Raw genomic sequence first — 13523 nt, 5'->3', positions numbered from 1 at the left:
CACACACACACAGGTCAAAGAGAAACTTTGCAGGGCTGTGTTCTTGATCTCCTTCTCATGTTCTGGATTGACCCACATTGTACCTAGTACCCACTGAGTAACAGAGTCCAAATGCTACTAGACCTGACCCCTGACTTCCTTCCTGTCCACTGTATCCAAACTGTCTCAGCCCCATCACTCCAGCGCCTCATTTTGAAACTGACTGGGTTCCTGGTGCACGCTGAGCCCAAGCAAGCAAGAGGAGAGATGCCTTCCCGCTCTTGAGGAGCTCTGGGTCTGCGGGGAGCAAGGCGGGGGTGAAGTGCCTCGAGGATGTCCTCACCAGCAGCATATGTCTCTACCTCCTGTCAATCAGGACAGACAGTGGTGAGGCAGGAGATAGGCAGCACAGATGGCAACATCTGTGTCAGAACACACTTTATGGGATGTGAATTCTCTCTCAATGAAGCTGTTCTTCACAAAGACATTTTTTTAAAGCCTGATTATCGAATAAAAGTATTAATTTCCAACACTTTCAATCTCTGTTGTTGTTAGGTGCTACGGTGTCAGTTCCAACTCATAATGGACCAGTATAGAGTTTCCTAGGAGTGGCTGGTGGGTTTGAACTGCCAACCTGCGCTTAGAAATCCAATGCTTATCCAACAGCATCACACACATCAAGACTTCAATCTCTAACATGTGATAAAAGGCCATCTCTCTACTGCTGAATGCAAACACAAGGCATACAGAAGAAGGAACTGCTCCAAAATGACATGCACAATACCGCCACAATGACGTCCATGGATTCCATGGGCCCAGGACCAGATGGGGTCCAGCGGGGTGGTACAGCTCTGCTCTGGGTGTCGGACAGGAGGCAAGAATGCTAGACTGCCTCATTAAAAGGACCATCCGCGCCCATGTTGGGGCTGCTGACCCAAGGCCTCTCTAGGGAGTCTCTGTGCTCCAGCTTGGGCTTCACAAGGTGGTGGCCAGCTTTTTCCAGAGAATGTCCCAAGCAAAATCTGTGCTCCTCTGAAGACCTAGATCAGAAGTCACCCAGCATAGTTTCTGTCACACTCTAAGGTGAAGCAGTGGCAAACAGGGCCCAGATCCAATGTGAAAGGACAGAGACACCCCCGTCTTGATCCAAGTTTCCTTGTAAGAACACATAGGATGGGGATGTTACTGGGGAAAATACACATCTCACACAAAACAAGTTCTCTAATATAATCTCAATCTTGAAGACTAACAAAGGAAAAACTTGAGTTAACTGGCATCTGGTTAAAAATAAACTTCTATCAACCCCTGTAAGTTGTAAGGAAGCCTGAAGACACAGCAGGTTAAGCACTGAGCTGCACCTATAAAGACTAACAGCTTCCAAACAAGTGCCCTATGGGGCACGCCTTCTCTGTCTTACAGGGTCACATGACAGCAGTTGGTTTGGGTTCAAAGTGGAGCCTTTTTTCCTGGACTGCTCTTGTCCTGCTTCCATAATACAGTATGGTGACCTCAGTTAGCAGGCAATGGTCAGGGTCCCTGCTGGGGGACCACCAGGTACGTCACCTTCCCACAGACCACCACTGACAGGCTGCAGGCAAGAACACGGAGCTCGGTGCTCACAGCAGACAGCCTGAGGGCCAGCGGTCATGGCCGCGTCTCCTGGGGTCATCTCCTACAAACTGTGTGGACAGTCAGTAAATGACAGAAGAGAGGAGACATGGGAAGACGGGGTTTACCGAATTCTAAATAAGAGGGTTCAATTGCTGCTCTTACTATAGGCATCTCCTGATCAAAGACAACTGGAAAATGGAGAACAAACCTCTTGTGCCAGGAGCACCGTCCTCAGGAGAGCAGAGAGCCTGCAGTGGCCCGGAGCCAGGCGTCTGAGCCGAGATCTGGTTCTGACCAGCTGTGGGACCTTAACCAAGTGGCATAACTTCTTTGGGCCTCAGTTTCTTCATCTGTAAAATAAAGGGATGGTATTAGACTCCTGAGGTCCACAAGAAAGTGAGGAACCTCAATAGCACAGTGAGTTAAGTGCTGGGCTGCTAATGGAAAGGTTGGTGGTTCAAACCCACCTGCTGCTCCATGGGGGAAAAGAAGAGACAGTCTGCTTCTGTAAAGACGGCAGCCTTGGAAGCCCCAGCGGGCAGTGGGCTTAGGTAGACCTTGACATGCCCACCCATGTGCACCTGGCCAGTTAGGTCCACCATGAAGTGTCACTGAAGCAGCCGCTGCTGAGCTGACTGAGTCATGGCAACCCGGCGTGTTCAGGGCAGAACCGCTGCACACGGGTTCCAAGGGGGGGACCTTTCAGAAGTGGATCGCCAGACCTGTCTTCCAATGTGTCCACTGGGTGGGTTTGAACCACCAAGCTTTCAGCCCGTAGTTGATTGCCTGTTTGCACCACTCGGAGTCCCAAGCACCTGAGTGCTTATTACCAGCGTGAACCTCACATACCTGTGTAGTATTCCTGCTCTCAGCCCTATCAACAGCTCACTACCCCAACCCCAACCCCCTCTGCACTTGGGCTGTGTAGGGACACCTCCAAATATTACCAACCAGACAGTCCAGTCCCATGCACAAGGAGAGTGGGCTTTCAATGAGATTTTGCTACAACTGTTTCTAGAAACAGCAAACAAACCAGAGGTCCTCATTTACAGTCTTCACAAAGCTGGCATTTCTAATATGGATCTATCTCTCTAACATTGGCTTCCTGCCCCAAGACCAACCATAGAGCCACCCTATAAACATAAAAGGGCTCGGCTGCCACCCAGGAAGTCAGCCTTCTGCTAGAACCCTGTCATGGGTGACAGAAGAGGGGGCTGCACCCAAGACCATGTCAACACAAGGGTGGGCTGCAGCCATGCCACTCCTTCCCCACCCCTGGTCCCCACGGCCCCATGTGTGTCAGGGTGGCACCACTTGGGATCAGACCCTAGACATGTAGGCAGATGCACCCAGGAAGAGCTGAGTGGACAGGGGCTAGAGGGATGAGCTTCACGTGGGATGCAGATTGACCTCCGTGCCTCGTGAATGCGGGCTCTCAGCTGGAAAATCTCCCTCCAAACACCAGAAGGATCAGAACCCATTCACAAGCTTTGAGAATGCATGCAGTTGCCATGGCAACCCTGACATTCCCACTTCTTGGCACCGGACGTATAAATTACCACCCATAATGCATTTAATACGGTTTTGGGCTCCCAATTCACAGCAAAATAAATTTGAGTTCCAACTCTTTGCTTCCCACCTAGGTAAACAAAGAGGGGCAGCTGGAGGTCTCAGCCAGCTCACCACACGAACAGGCGCAGACCCCCACACATCCGACCCCACCCCCCAGTAAGAACTAAGGGGGTCAGACTCTATCACTCACTGGCCCAGACAAGGCGGATGAAGCTGTCATTTCCCAAGCTGAAAAACATACACAGCATGGCTAGATCTGCATCTCTTTAAGAACCTTTTCAAGAATTAAGCCAGAGGGCATTTGTCAATGCTCAATAAGAGGGCTCTTCCAATGTCAAAACTGTCACCATCAAGAACATAAAAGTTTTACTTCTGAGGTTCCGAAGTCATCGCTCCATCCCACCCCGTCACCTTCACTAGGGGCATTCATAAACATGCACGATTCAGCTGATGCTTGAGTCTTAAAGGTCCCTTACCTTCATACCATCTACCACCTGCACACAGAATAGAAAACAAAATGAGCGTGCACAAGCCGCAGAGGTACCTTCCATTGCCTGTTCCTGGGGGGCCCGCTGCACCGGGACCTTGGTGCAGCTGCTGCAGGACATGCCTGTGGTGGTCCCTGCGTCCTTGAAAACCCCTTACGGTCTAGTCATTGGATTGCCAGGCCCAGGAGTCCTGACTTCATTGTCTCCTCCTGCACATTAGCATTCGCGGAGGGGAGCAGAGGACCCCAGCACGGGCTGTTTCCAGAGTTCCAGGGACTCTGCTCACCGCTGCATTGCAGTCTTTCTGAAAGCGACCAGCCTCAGAAGCAGGCGCAGGAGAGAGGCTCCCAGCACAGGAAGCTGCCTTTTCAATCGCAAAGGTTTTTTAAGGATCTTTTTAAAAAAAATATATATATATTGCAAACACCTGGGGAGGCATTTCTAGATTTCCTAGCCTGTTTGCTAAAGGCTGATTGGTTTGTGGTTTTGACTGGGGCTGGTTTTGACAACTGACAGGAGACAGCTGGGTAAGAGAGCTGAAATGAACAAAATGAGCATTATGACAGGCTATCTCAAGCTGTTTCAAGTACACGTCTGCAGTGTACCCCTGCTCCCAAGTCCCTCCGAGGAGCTGCCAGGGACCACCAGAACTTTTATCACAGAAAATGCAGCTGTTACGAGCAACAATCATCCTGACCCCCAGCTGCCTTCACAGCATAGTGGGAAGAAACTGTCATGCAGCCAAACGACTGGGATATCACCCCCTACGTTGGAAAACAGCAAGCTTCCTAAGTGACCTGTAATTTTCATTCACTCACTCATTGTACCCAGTGAGCAGCAACTGTGTGCTGTTGCAAAAGGCCACCCTAAAAGACGTGGGAAGATAAGGACCTGGACGCTGCAAAGGCCCAGCATTCCGGGGAGGCTGAAACAGACCACATCTGGGGCCAGGACAAAATGCCACAAGACAGAAACACCTAACAGGGGTGACAGGATGTGGACCAGGTCAGGAAGAAAAGGCAGGTGGCAAGGGGGCGTATCTCCAGCAGGGCTATTCACACCCTCACAGTGCCCTCATACAGCCCCTCACTGCAGGAGCCCACCTACCTCCCAGCAACCCTAAGTGGGCACTAGTACCACACCACAGAAATGAGGGCTCCATGGTGCCAGAGAACGGGGTAAGAGGTGTGCTGTGAGCTGGGTGGTAAGAGTGGCTCAGCCAGCGTTACAGCAGGCATGAGTAACCTGACAGGGTCCGGTCTACGGAGCTGCTGTTCAGAAGAGTCTGTGCCTCTCTCTGTGTTTTGTGGCACTGTATGATAAGCACTGGATGGCTACATGCAAGGTCATTAGTCAAATCCACCGGTTGCTCCATGGGCGAAAGATGAGGTTTTCTGCTTCCATCAGAATTTACAGCCTTGGAAACCCTACAAAGGATTGCTATGAGTTAAGCCCGGATCAGTGACAGTGGGTTGGGTTTGTGCATGCCTACATCTCATGTGGCACTGTGAGTTAATGCACCACACTGCACAGTCATTTGAACTACAAGGTCGGTGGTTTAAGCTCACCAGCTGCTCCTTGGAAACCTTATACAGGGTCGCTATGGGTCAGAATTGACTCTATGGCATGTTAACAGCAACAACAACCTCTATCTGGTACCCAGTCTGACACCTCACCAGTGTTCTGTGAAGGTCTGGATGCAGGTATAAGCAAATTACTGGTCACTCCTCATGATTTTCTTAAAATCAGGAAATGTGTGCACTAGGGTTGTATTCTTTCACCATACTTATTCAATCTGTATATTGAGCAAATAATCAGAGAAAGTGAATTATATGAAGAATGAGGCATCAGGTTTGGAGAAAGACTAATTAACAACCTGAGATGTACAGATGATACAATTTTGCTTGATGGAAGCGAAGAGGACTTAAAATGCTTTCAGTATGGGTTGCACCTCAATGTAAAGAAAACAAAGTCCTCACCACTGGACCAGTAAATAATATCAAGATAAATGGAGAAAAGATTGAAGTTGTCAAAGCCTTCATTTTGCTTGGATCCACTATCAACACTCATGGAAGCAGCAGCCAAGAACTCAAACGACATACTGCATTAGGCAAATCTGCTGCACAAGTGTGCACATACTCTCTTTAAAGTATTCAAGAACAAAGATGTCAGTTTGAGGACTAAGGTGTGCCTGACTGAAGCCATGGTATTTTCAATTCCCTCATATGCATGTGAAAATTGGACAGTGAATAAGGAAGACCACAGAAGAACTGATGCATTTGAGTTACGGTGTTGGAGAAGAATATTAATGGTACCCATGGGCTGCCAGGACATAAAATCATTCTGTGTTGGAAGAAATATAGCCAGAATGCTCCTCAGAAGTCAGGATGGTGAGACTTGGTCTCTCACACTTCAGACATAATGTCAGGAGGGACCAGTCCCTGGAGAAGGACATCATGGTTGGGAGGCTGGACGGTCAGAGAAAGAAAGGAAGAGCCCAGTGAGATGAAACTGGCACAGTGGCAGCAGCAATGGACTCAACCCTAATGACAACTGTGAGGCTGGAACAGGACCAATGTTTTACTCTGTTGTGGTTGCTATGAATCAGAACTGACTCAACAGCATCTAACAACGACAACAACATTGGTCACTCCCTTGTCCCACTAAGAGGAGACGATCTGTGCTTGCTGAGAACACCCATCTGTGTCTCCCTAACTCACATGCACCTCAGGCCCCACACAACTTCCTGAAGTCCAGTCCCACCCCAGCGGGCGCCACCCATCCCCCATGATTGCATTTCATGGAAGGGCAGGCCCACATGTATCTGCAGTGCCAGCATCTATGATGCCACAGCCGTAGGTGACAGAGGTCACCACACCGCCACTCCACACTTGTCCCTCCATGAGGTAGCCAGAGGAGGATGAAAAGCACAAAGAAGCTACAACACAGCCTACGAGGGCACGACAGCACTTAGAGACAGGTCCACAGCTCCAGAAAACCACACTCCTGTCATCTGGAGAAAGTTTACTAAAATCAACTAGGGCTCTACCTCATGGGACCTGGATGGAGCTGAATTCTAGAAGCACTTTACTCAGCCTCCTTGCATCTCTTCTGGTGGGTTCTGACTCGTGGCCACCCCACATGTTTGGAGAACTGTGCTCCATGGACGGACGACCACCTCCTAGCCAGCAGTCCATCAGTTGATCATGTGCGCTCCCCAGACTCCAGAGGGAGCGCTCTAGATGGAGCTAAACGCCCTGCATGTGTCCTGGCTGACCAGTGAGCAGAAAGCACCGGCCAGGAGGTGGCCTGAGGACCTGCCTTTCTGCCTTTGATGGACTTCACAGAGCTCATGAGCAGTTTAAAAGCTTCAGAGGAACTGCTATCAGAGCTCTGCCTGCCTCAGTGGCTGCCGCTGGTCCCTAGCGGCTCAGTGTTGGGGTATAGTCCTTTCTCCTACTTGATCTTTTCCATCCAGAGACCCCCAAGTGGGCTTTCCCAAGAGGGAGCTGCCAGGAGTCTCCATTAAGACTCTTGTGCCACTGGAGTCGACGATGTCTTAAAGAGCTGGGGTAGAACCCTGGCCCAGGGCTGTGAGCCCAAGCCTGGACGGTAGTGAGCAGTATAGGGAGAGAGACTGGAGAGCAAGCATGCCTCCAGGGACATGGTGGGAGGCTGATGGAGGGGCGTGGAGGGGGGCAGGCTCCAGAGCACCTGCCTCAGCACCAAGGGCGGCAAGCAGATGTTCAGTGCCAGGCCTGGAGGGCTGAAGAGGGGACTCCTCCAGCCCCACGCCACAGAGGAAGCAGTAGCAGCAACAGGTGAAGGGCTCCGGTGGGCACTGCATCAGCATCACGTGACTTCGGACGCAGCCACATCCTACAGATGGGTGAGGGGGAGTCGGTCTCCTCTGTCACCAACATGGGGCAGAGTGGAGAGCGAGCTTCCAGTTCACAGCACACGCACCAAGGACTCTGAACCTACCACTCTTGTCTTCTGAGCCTCAAACGCTCGGTCGGAGGGAAAGGAATATCACTATCTTAGTTCTCTCATGCTGCTATAACAGAAATACCACAAGGGCATGACTTTAACAAACAGAAATGGATTCTCTGACAGTTTAAGAGGCTGTCTGAATTCAAAGTGCCACTCTAGGAAAAGCTTTTCCCCCTCTGTCAGCTCTTGGGGAAGGTCCTTGTCTCCTTCATCATCTGTAGGCTAATGTATTGCATTAGGCAAATCTGCTGCACAAGACCTTTTTAAAAATTCAAGAGCAAAGAAGTCAGTTTGAGGACTAAGGTGCACCTGCCCCAAGCTATGGTACCTTCAATAACCTCATATGCATGGGAAAGTTGGACAATAAAAAAGGAAGATCATAGAAGAATTGATGCATTTGAGTTGTGGTGTTGGAGAAGACTATTGAGAATAGAGTGGACAACCAGAAGAACAAACAGGCCTCTGTTAGAAAAGGTACAGTCAGAATGCTCCTTGGAGGCAAGGATGGCAAGACTTCGTTTCTCAGACTGGGAGCATATCATCAGGAGGGACCAGTCCCTGGAGAAGGACATCATGCTTGGTAAAGTGAAGGGTCAGCGAGAGATACACTGGCATAGTGGCAGCAGCAATGGGCTCAAGTGTAGCTGTTATGAGGTTGGTGCAGGACTAGGTAGGGTTTCATTCTGTTGTGCATAAGGTCGCCATGAGTTGGAACCGACTTGATGACACCTAACAACAATAACAGGCCCAACATTCCTCGGAGATCTCCATGCGCCTTGGTATCAATCTGCCCTGAGTCTAGGGAGTTCTCAGCACTGGGACTCAGGGTCTGCCCCTGTCTTTTCTTTCTTGGTGGTAGCCAAGTTCCTCTTTCTTTGCTCATTTGTTTAATGTCTTTTGTATGTCAAAAGAGATTGACTCCAAATACAACCTAGTCCTGGAGACTGCTTCCCACCTTACAGAATTACCTTTCTCTAATCCTGTGCCTCACTAACATCACAGAGGTTATAGCACAGAGGACTGATGTGATCAGATCAAAAATGGAGGACCATTACATCAGATACAAAATGAAAGCTAATTATTACCTAATACTGAGAATCAGGGCCTAGCCAAGTGGACTCATATTTGGGGGGAACACAATTAAATCACTACGAGTAGCCTTTAAGCCCTGGGTAGTATTTAGTGAAGTGCTTAGGTGTCAACTGAAAGTCTGGCAGTTCCATACCACCCCAGGGCACCTTAGAAGACAGGTCTGGTGAGCCAGTTCTGAAAACCCAGCCACTGAAAACCCTGTGGAGCACAGTTCTACTCTGATACATACGGGGTCACCATGAGGCAGAGGGGACTTGACAGCAAATCGTTTATTTTGGTTGGGTACAACCTTCATGAATTTGATTTGATTTTCAACTGATATAACATATGTGAAATGTTCCCCAAAGCATAGCTGTCCCAGAAAACGTACGGCATGATTGTTAGAAAACACAGCTGGTATTCACAAAGCACTCAAATGATTTTTCAAAGTTTCACACAGCCTAAATACATGTAGAGAGACCTAAAGAGCTCTCGCCATTGATTGGAATGAACACAGCAGAAACTGTCCCTGCACTGCACAGCAGTAATGAGATTCATAATCTAACTCAAGCAGATTAGCTAAAATCATTAATGCACATTTACATGAATTTGATGCAAATTATAGAAATATCCCTGTAGGTCTCATTTGGACTCTTAACAAAATGCTCAACAGCATCACTACCGTCTTCAGGTGCTTTATCGCGCTTCACAAACTGGCAACCTGGATACTAAAACGAACGTAAGTACCCAAGGGTGTGAATGGCATCCTGCCGGAAGGGAAAGCCCATGGCATTACTCCCAGTCCTCCTAGGACCTGACAACCTGTGTCTTCTGAGAATCCAGGAAGAAGTGGGCAAAGAACATGAGAAGAAATACAAAATGCAGACAAAACATCAGTGACTTGCATACAGACTGAATTATTTGCCCTGTATCTACCAGGATACTTATTTGCTAAGCCCCTGTACTGACCATCAGATGTGACTGGGTCTTAGGAAAGAACATTGTAATTCTGGCTGTTTCTCCAGGTAAAAGGAGGTCCGGGACTTCGAGCATGAAACAGCAAGTCACTGGACCACCAACCAAGAAGCAAAGCTTCTTTACAATCACAAACATGAACATGCATCGTAGGTGAACGAGGTATCAAAAGCTGACACAAATTCCTAAGAGTTTATACAATATGTCCACACAAAAACTTGTACACCAAAGTTTACTGCAGCATAAAACAACTCAAATATCCATCTACTGACAAATGAATAAATAGACTGTGGTATATCCATAAGTAAAGAACCCTGATGACACTGTGGGTTAAGCATTGGGCTGCTAACTGAAAGGCCAGCAGTTTGAACCCACCAGCCACTCCAAAGGAGACAGTCTGCCTTCTGTAAAGACTCGCAGATTCAGAAATCCTGGAGAGCAGTTCTCTTCTGTCCTATAGGCTCACTGAGTCAGAAACTGAGTTCATATCCATAAATGGAATATTACTCAGCTGTGAAAAAGAGCGGGGTACCGATATATGCTGCCACAGGGATAAACCTGGAAAACAACTGATTAAATCGTACTTATATGAAATGTCCAAAACTGGCAAGAGTTGCAAAATTCTACCAATGTGCTAAACTAACCTGTGCACTCTAATCAATGGACTAGATGATACGTAACTGTATCAGTGGAGTCCTGGTGTGGTACTGTGGGTTAATACACTGTACTGCAAAGTCAGTTTGAACCACAAGGTAGGTGGTTCAAGCTCACCAGCTGCTCCTTGGAAACGTTATACAGGGTTATTATGAGTCAGAACCGACTCTACGGCACTTAACAACAACTATATCAGTAAAGCTGTCATTTGAAAAAAAAAAAACCTGACACAACCAGGTCAAAAGCCAAACACCCCCGAGTTGCTACCACTTAATGAGAAGCAGCTACCCAAATCAGGAAACAGAGTCGGGGGCAGAAGGAGTTTATTACCAGAGTCTCAACTTTGCCAAAAATGGCATGTAGCCCTTCCAAAACCTTTTATATCAGCTTCTCACATTTCGAAACAACTCTTAAAACTGCATTTGTAACCCCAAACTCATACAATCAGAGCTCAACCATTTTTCAAAGAAGAAAATCAATCTTAACTTTCCTGTAAAACAGAAATTACACATGCATGCAAATGAAGCACTTCTGAACACCAAGGAGAAGCATCACCGTGGATGCCACCGAAGAAACTTTTTTTTTTTTTTTTAAGTTACTTTATGAGTTTGCTTCCTCCTACTAGGAAATAAGACCCCAAAATATATAAGCCTTGAAGTCTAAGAAAGCAAATTCATGAACTGAACATAAAACTCATAAGAACAACATTAAGCCTTATTTATAAAATAAGCAACTAACTGGTTTGTAGACAGACCCCATCCTCTAATCTTAACACAAGAGCTCCTAGCTTGTGCACACTTCCGAATTCTCAACAATCCAACAGAAAGCACTCCGAGGCTGATGTGGTAACCAGAGGGCAATTGTGCAACTGGCTAAAACTGTCATTACAATAATGTGTGTTTCTACTTTCCGCAGGAAGAGAAGCATGTCTACTCACAACTCACAATGAGTCAGCCGGTGTGTAAAATATTTTACATAATGGGAAACTTTATTGCGGCCCCAAAGTTCAGTGTGTTCTCATTCAGTTACCAGAAATTACAGATGTGACGATGCTCCTGTTAACTGAACCAAGAGCAAGAAAGAAACTACTTTAGCTGTGGACACCTTTTCAATTTGGTAGATGGACTTCTTTTGATGCTCCTATACTGGTAGGACCAACGACTCATGGTGGTAAATTCATAGCTTACAGACGAACTGAAGACAGCCTGCATGCTGATGGCACAGATCTCTCAAAGCTTTCTGTGCTACTTGCTAAACTAGACAGTGAAACAATGTCACAGCCTAACACGGATGGTTTCAGGCTTTGAAAACACGCCTTCGGTATAGTGGTTTTTCCAACACGATGATACCATCTTACATGATCATGGAGCCTTCCCAACGAGCTTCAAGCAAAACGTCAGTGGAAAATCTGATACTACTGCATCCATTCAACATTTTCCCACATGCTTCATTCAGTGTTTTTGTTTTTTAATCCCAGTGAATGAATAATATTCAAGCAATGAAAGCACATAAAATGTTTCTACTAGGCCTTTCAAGATCCCGCAGTGTTCTTTAATGGTTTAAAGGCCACACTTGGACAGGGACATGTTTACATATGCAGTATATGTGCAAATACTTTAAATATGCAGTACATATGCAAATATTTTAACTGCACAATCTACCTATATATCCATATACATACATTTGACAAAACCAAACATTTCCAATTCCATAAACATCTGTAGCACTTTTTTTCTTTTTTCACTTTATAGGTTGGTCTCAAGGATAACTATAAAACAAAGGAAGAGTCTCTTTTAGATTCTGAACAATAACAACTTATGTACAAATCTTAACTATAAAACTACCAGTGTTATAAAACCAGTGTGTTTTGAAGGAAGTTTTTACAATACAAACTATTCTTTAAAATGTCTTGCAAGAGGCCACTCTCATTAGCTTTTGTGAATATTGTAATCTCTCTTATAAAACCTGAAAGAATGAAAGCAAGTTTCTCACTCACCAATGCAGCTCATTAAATCTTAAGTACTGAGGGCAAAAAGGATCCTAAACTGAAAGGACCACCTTTAATACACATTTTCAGATGTGTTCTAATCTATTCTGTGTCAATTGTCAAAGATCACAGAACACGTTAAAGATAATGGATGTCGCCTAGTGTGACATCTGCTTCAGGAGCCTGTAGCCTTTAAAAACGTTTGAAATACGCAGACTGAAGTATATTTGAGTTTTCGCCCTTTGTCTTCTGATTTAAAGAAGGGTAGTTGTCCTGCCCCTTGGCAATGAAATATTTTCAAACTGCAAGCACCATTTCAGAAAACAGCTAAATTAAAGATTTCTGTCTACAAAAAAGAAAAGCACCTGAAGAATATATAAGATTCATTCTCCTGACAATGTTGGACTGACTAAGAGAGCAGAGTGTGGGATGGCCAATGGGGAGGGCAGAGGTCCAAGGGTCAGAGGTTCATTTCAGGCCATGCTGGCAGACCCATCCGGTACAGCAGCTCTCTCTGCTCCTTGAACCCCTGTGGAGGAGCGGGTAGCCCAGAACAGCCACCTCCCACATATGTTCTGAGAGCAGGAACACCTGTGAGCCCATGTCACAGCAGAGTGCTCCCTGTCAGTCCCCGGGCGACACACCTCAACAGCACAGTTCTCAGGAAAAAGGGCGGGGGCGTCAGTGGAAAAACTGCACCCCTAGTAGTATCAGCCATATTTTCTCAGTCTGTGGCAGCAGCTTGAGCCATAACCCCCAAGCCCATCACAAGGACACTCCCCCTCTTGTAGCAGGGGGCCATGGTGGCACAGTGGATAAAGCAACAGATTGTTAACCAGAAAGTCAGCAGTTCAAGCCCACTAGCGGTTCTGTGAGAGAAAGAGGTGGCAAATGACACAGAGTGGATTAGAACTCATCTGAAAATGTGTATTACAGATTGTTCTTTCAGTTTCGGATTATTTTTCCACAGTACTGATTTAAGATTTAATGAGCCACGACGATGAGTGAGAAACTTGCTTTCATTCTTTCAGGTTTTATAAGAGAGATTATGATGTTCCCAAAAGCTTATGCGAATGGCCTTTTGCAAGGCATTTTTAAGAACCGAGTTTCTGTTCTTAAGATCTTGGCCTTGGAAGCCCTATGGGGCAGCTCTACACCATCCCATGAGGTTGTTCTGAGTTGGCATGGGCTCC

Source organism: Chrysochloris asiatica, unplaced genomic scaffold, assembly GCF_000296735.1.
Source record: "Chrysochloris asiatica unplaced genomic scaffold, ChrAsi1.0 scaffold00025, whole genome shotgun sequence".
Taxonomy (NCBI): domain Eukaryota; kingdom Metazoa; phylum Chordata; class Mammalia; order Afrosoricida; family Chrysochloridae; genus Chrysochloris; species Chrysochloris asiatica.
The sequence above is the reverse complement of the archived record's forward strand: the minus strand, read 5'-3'. Positions refer to the sequence as shown.